This window comes from Suricata suricatta, chromosome 11 (assembly GCF_006229205.1).
Source record: "Suricata suricatta isolate VVHF042 chromosome 11, meerkat_22Aug2017_6uvM2_HiC, whole genome shotgun sequence".
NCBI classification, from domain to species: Eukaryota; Metazoa; Chordata; class Mammalia; order Carnivora; family Herpestidae; genus Suricata; species Suricata suricatta.
Window position 1 is genome coordinate 50,771,519 of NC_043710.1, and position 6,841 is coordinate 50,778,359.

Here is a 6,841-nt window from a genome sequence, read left to right on the forward strand (position 1 = left end):
TTTTTGTCATATATTAATGTAGCTTTCTTGTAGTGATCTGTAAAATTAGGATAAAATTAGCTCCTGGCTTAAGACACATGAATTTAGAACAATTTGCTCCACCTAGGTGAAACCTGTGATTCCTAGCAGTTGTCCAGAGCCATGGGAATTCATTTATTATTTGTGCCATGCTACTCAGATGTTCTCATAACAAAACAATATAGAAGACTGAGGTAATATGACTGATTATATATCTGATTTTTTTCAGGTTTTTAAAAGAATTGTCATTTCTTTGAAGAAACACAAAGAAGGGGGTATTTGCTTACTTTGTTTCAGGTAAGTCTCTAAATTTGTTATTGTTTAGTTCTTCCTTTTTGTTTTCTGTTTTGTGACCCCATAGACTACCATATGACAAACCTATGGTTTGTCTACACAAAAGTAGCAGAACCTGACCGAAGCAGGGACTCAGATACATGACTGTCTCATATGTACTTCCATGCACATATAGTTTTGGGGCAGGTTTCCAGAACTCTGGAATATGTCTTTCTCTTGTACTTACAACTCTGGGAGTTGCTTCCACTGCTCTGAGTATACTTTTCTTCTTATTTTTTTGTTGTGCCTCATATTATTATTATTGTTGTTATTTATTGTAGGGACAACTGAGCTCCAGAAACTCCCAAAGAACTTGAGACATCTCTCCTAAACATTGTTTAGTACATAATCAAGTGCATCCAGTGATGGATACCTCAGTTATCATCTGGACATAATTTTCTGTTTTTACAGCATAGCTTTAGAAATTTTTTAGATTGAGGTTAATTTGAGAAACTTCTTTCTTACTTCCACTGACCCCAGTTGTGGTCTCTGTCTTCTTCCACTAATGTTATTTAGATTAAATTTAATTTCTCCTGCATGATTCAAGCATTTGTGGGCATGATTCAAGCATTGTTTGCCATAAAGCCACTACATTTCAGTATGTACAGTTGAAAACTCTTAATCATCTAAACTAAGCACCAGATGAATACACTCTCCATGCTCCCTACTCCATCCCCATTCATCTCCTATGGTCAAATTCCTGTCCCTCTGCATCTCTGGCAGCACCCAGCAAAATATCTAAAAAGGCAAGAGCACAGCAAAAAGGGAAGGTCCCAGAGTACAGTTTCTCACACATGCCTCCTGACCTGAGACAGCATGCAGTCTCTACTACCCTGTTTTACCAATACTTTTCCAGTACAGACTCAGCTATGGAACGGAGTACACATCTGGACTAAAGAGAAATGTCTCCCCACCGTTCCCAGTGTTCTGCCTACTCCTGGTATAGCTGCCTCTCAGGTACCCTCTATCCAGACTCACTTACAGAGGATGTAAGTAGGGATCTGGCTCCACTGATATTGGAGTTCCGGTTAGTTCCTGAAGTATCTGGGGGTAGTTAAAACTCAAGAGCATCAGGGACTTTGCCCTCAGGGAACTTCTCCATCCCTATTTCTTTATGCTTAAAGGGCTCTCTTGGGAAACAAGCACGTAGGTGGGAGAAGAAAATGATTTTCTTCCCCTCTAAGAGCAAGGAGTCTGGTAATGCCTCCCAACATGATTGTGTTTTGTAGGCAGTTAGTCTCCTGAGGTAGGGGTCTTACATCCATCCACCCATGTTCACTCATTTGCACATGCACACTCAGTGCCCTCCGTGGGTCTAATAACCTCACTCAGAAGTTCTCATGGGCTTTCTGCAGACCATTGTCAGATAGGTGCCTCCTAAACCATGCTATTGAGTGGACTGATGTCAATTTATAATGACTTTCATCATGGCATTATAATGCTAAGAATGCAAGAGTAACTTGAAATAAATATTCCTGAAAAAATGCAATGTGTTTTCATTTTTATTCATTTATTTTTTAGTATTTGAAAAAACTTATTTATTTAATTTTTAAAAAATTTATACCCAAATTAGTTAGCATATAGTGCAACAGTGATTTCAGGAGTAGATTTCTTAATGCCCCTTACCCATTTAGCCCATGCCCCCTTCAACAACCCATCCTGTAACCCTGTTTGTTCTCCATATTTTAGAGTCTCTTATATTTTTGTCTTCCTCCATGTTTTTACATTATTTTTGCTTCCCTTTCCTTATGTTCATTTTTTTTTTTTTGTATCTTAAACTCTTCATATGAGTGAAGTCATATGATATTTGTCTTTCTTGGACAAATTTCATTTAGCATAATACTCTCTAGTTCTATACACGTAGTTGCAAATGGCAAGATTTTATTCTTTTTGGTTTCCGAGTAATACTCCATTGTATATATATATCACATTGTCTTTTCCCCTTCATCCATCGATGGACATTTGGGCCCTTTCCATACTTTGGCTATTGTTGATAGTGCTGCTATAAACATTGGGGTGTATGTGTCCCTTCAAAACAGCATATCTGCATCCCAATACCTAGTAGTGTAATTGCTGAGTCGTAGGGTAGTTCTATTTTTTAATTTTTGAGGAACCTCCATACTGTTTTCCAGAGTGGCTGCACCATTTTGCATTCCCACCAGCAGTTCAAAAGAGATCCTCTTTGTCTGCATTCTCGCCAACATCTGTTGTTGCCTGAGTTGTTAATGTTAGCCCTTCTGACAGGTGTGAGGTGGTAGCTCATTGTGGTTTTGATTTGTATTTCCCTGATGATGAGTGACATTGAATATTATTTCTTGTATCTGTTGGCCATCTGGATGTCTTCTTTGGAGAAGTGTCTGTTCATGTCTTTAGCCCATTTCTTCATTGGATTATTTGTTTTTTAGATGTTGAGTTTGATAAGCTCTTTATAGATTTTGGATACTAACCCTTTATCTGATATGCCTGTCGTTTGCTAATACCTTCTCCCATTCCATTGGTTGCCTTTTAGTTTTGCTGATTGCTTCCTTCGCTGTTCAGAAGGTTTTTATTTTGATGAGGTCCTAGTAGTTTATTTTTGCTTTGATTTCCCTTGCTTCCAGAGACGTGTTGAGTATGAAGTTGCTGTAGCTGAGGTCAAAGAGGTTTTTGCCTGCTTTTTACTCTAGGATTTTGATGGTTCTTTGTCTTACATTTAAGTCTTTCATCCATTTTGAGTTTATTTTTCTGTATGGTGTAAGAAACTGGTCCAGGTTCATTTTCCTGCATCTTGCTGTCCAGTTTTCCCAGCATCATTTGTTGAAGAGACTGTCTTTATTCCGTTGGATATTCTATTCTGCTTTGTCAAAGATTAGGTGGCCATACGTTTCTAGGTACATTTATGAGTTCTCTATTCAGTTCTATTGATCTGAGTGTCTGTTTTTGTGCAAGTATCATACTGTCATAATGATTACAGTTTTGTAATCCAGCTTGAAGTTCAAGATTGTGATGCCTCCAGCTTTGGTTTTCTTTTTCAAGATTGCTTTGGCTATTTAGTGTTTTTTCTGGTTCCAAATTTTAGGATTGTTTTTTTCTAGCTCAGTGAAGAATGTTGGTGTTATTTTGATAGGGACTCAATTAAATATGTAGATTCCTTTGGTTAGTATTGACATTTTAACAATATTTGTTCTTCCTATCCAGGAGCATGGAACATTTTTTCATTTTTTGGTGTCTTCTTCAATTTCTTTCAGAAGCTTTCTGTAGTTTTCAGTGTATAGATTTTTCACCTCTTTGGCTAGATGTATTCCTAGGTATTTTGTAGATAATGTTGCAATTGAAAATGGGATTGATTCCTTGATTTCTCTTTCTGTGGCTTCATTATTGGTGTATAGGACTGAAACTGATTTCTGTGCATTGATTTTATAATCTGAGACTTTGCTGAATTCATGGATCTGTTCTAGCAGTTTTTTGATGGAATCTTTTGGGTTTTCCATATAGAGTATCATGTCATCTGCGGAGAGTGAAAGTTTGACCTCCTCCTGGCCAATTTAGATGCCTTTTATTTCTTTGTGTTGTCTGCTTGCTGAGGCTAGGACTTCCAATACTATGTTGAGTAACAATGGCAAGAGTGGACATTCCTGTCTTGTTTCTGACCTTCGGGGGAAAGCTCTCAGTTTTTTCCCATTGAGGATGATATTAGTGTTGAGTCTTTTGTATATGGCTTTTATGATATCAACGTATGATCCTTCTATCCCTAATTTCTTGAGGGTTTTTATCAAGAAAGATGCTGTATTTTGTCAAATGTTTTCTCTACATCTATTGGAGGATCATGTGATTCTTGTCCTTTTTCTTATTGATGTGATGAATCACATTGATTGTTTTGCAGATATTGAGCCGGCCTTGTATCCCAAGTGTAAATCCCACTTAGTCGTGGTGAATAATTTTTTTAATATATTGGATCTGGTTGGCTAATATCTTGTTGAGGATTTTTGCATCCATCTTCATTAGGGAAATTGGTCTATAGTTTTCCTTTTTAGGGGGTCTTTGTCTGGTTTTGGAATCAAGGAAATGCTGGCTTTAATAATTACCATTATGTGTCTTTTTCTTTTTTATGTAAGTAATCTACACCCAAATTATCAATAATTCTTTTTCTTTACAGTTTCTTTTTTTAAATAGTTTATTTTCAAATTGGTTTCCATAATACACCCAGTGCTTCTCCCCCACAGGTGCACAAAAATACTGTTACTATCAAATTCCTTGTACACTTATATTATATTCTTAAAATAGATGAATATGCAGGATCATGTTTTTTTGTGTTTAACATGTAAAAATGTTTAATTTCTCTAGTAATTAGTAAGCTTATCTCCAAAATATTTATAAAATCTAACTAGAAATTCCTGAAATTTATTTATTTTTCATATTTCTTACACCATCTGATGCTACCTATTTTAAAAACCTAGGTGGACATAAAATAGTATTTTATTATTTTTTATTTTATTTTCTGCTGATAAGTGAACATTGTTCATGTAGTGCTCAATCTTTTATGGTTTTCATGTGGTGAATTATGTTGGCATCTTTTAAATATTAGAACCTTTGTTGGCTAGATATTTCTAGTATCTTCTCTAATCTGTTATAAAACTCTCAATTTTAGTGAATGAATATCATTCACTTTGGCCAAGTCAATCTCTCTATTTTTCTATGAATATATTTTCTCTGTGAATCTTATCTTGGTGCCCCTTCAGCAAGTATTTCTGATGTTAGCTGTGTGCTCTATGCTGTTGTGATTTGGTTGCTCTTTCCCCCCAAGTTGGTCTTCGGCAGAATTCCTCCTTGCTTACATTGGGGAGTATTTGGACCTTTAGGTGTGGTTTGATTTATTTGTTAAAATAATCCTGATGTGAAAAAAAAAAGCTGGATCCAAAAAAGACAAAAGGAACAAAAAAACCCAAACAGACAAACAAAAATCTATAAGCCTGATTTCAACAAAAAGGAAAGAAAAAAAAAAAAAGACTAATCCAAAAATCTGAGAAAAGGGCACTAAAAAACCACAAAACCAAACAAATGAACAAAAAACTATAAGCCTGAAGAGCGAGAGAGCGAGAGCGAGAGTGAGCGAGCGAGCGAGAGAGAGAGAGAGAGAGAGACTTAAAGATAGAGAAAGAGAGAGAGAGAGACAGGAGAAAAGAATAAGTTAAAAAAAAAAAAAAAAGAAAAGCCTGCTCCTATTTCCTCCAGAGGTGAAGAAATGAAGTTGAGGCTTTGGAGAACTCTATGGTCAGTAGACTTCATGCATGTGGGGGGTGCCCGTGTTGGTCCTGTGGGTGATAGGCCCACTGCACTGGCTCACAGTCAGACCTGCCCTTGTAAAAATGTCCTTGTAGGGTACATGGGGCAAGGTTTGGTGTAAGAGACTCTAGCCACCACTGGAGGTGCTGTGCTGCTCACTGAAGTCCAGCAACACTGGTGAGGGGTTGTGGGGGAGATGGTGTCACCCTGCTCTTTGATCTCTGGGGTAGGGAGCTGGTGCCTTCCACTGTTCAGGGAGCTCTCATAGACAAGCAGACAATCTCCCCCACCTGTGTCCAAAACCTCCATCATATCCTTTCACTCAGCCCACGGGTGCCTGGGCTGTTCACATGGCTGGCATGACAGCTCTCCTATGTTTTATCTCTGGTGCGTGGTTGGATTTCATAGCTCCAAATCTTAAAAGACCTGGCAAGACACAGACCCACTCCCCTCTTCTTGCGGTGAACCTCACAATGCTGCACCTGGTGCTGCTCTGTTCCAGAAAGGCAGTCTCACTGCCATGCAGGTGCCTGGAGTTTATGGTGAAGCACAGTGAAAAAAAGTTACAGCCAGGTTATCTGTCCACTACCTGTGCCTCTGTCACCTGCTGCTGAATGACTGCTCAAAGGCTCCATATGAGTCTTTTGTTCTTGGAGAGTCAGTATACCCTCTTCCAAATGCAGTCCTGTAAGGGGAGTTTGCGACCCAGCAGATCCCCACCCCAGTGTCAGCTATCTGCTCCCAGGCCTCAGACTTTCTCTTCTGAAGCATTGTGACCCACCTAAATTGACTCCAGGGAATGGTATGAACTTCCAAAACCTAAGAGTTTGACCTGCACTATTTGCAGGAACTTGCAAAAGTTCTTCCCAATCTTCCATTCAGTGTTTTTTTTTTTCCATAATATTTTATTGTCAAATTGTTTTCCATACAACACTCAGTGCTCTTCCCCTTAAGTGCCCTCCACCATCACCACTACCTCTTTTCCCCCCGCTCCCTTCCCCTTCAACCCCCAGTTCATTCTCAACATTTAATAGTCTCTCAAGTTTTGCATCCCTCTCTCTCCCCAACTCTCTCTCCCTCCTCCACTCCCCCTGGTTCTCCATTAGGTCTCTCTTGTTTTCCTGCTAGACCTATGAGTGCAAACATATGGTTTCTGTCCTTCTCTGCCTGGCTTACTTCACTCAGCATGACACCCTCAAGGTCCATCCACTTTCCTACAAAGGGCCAT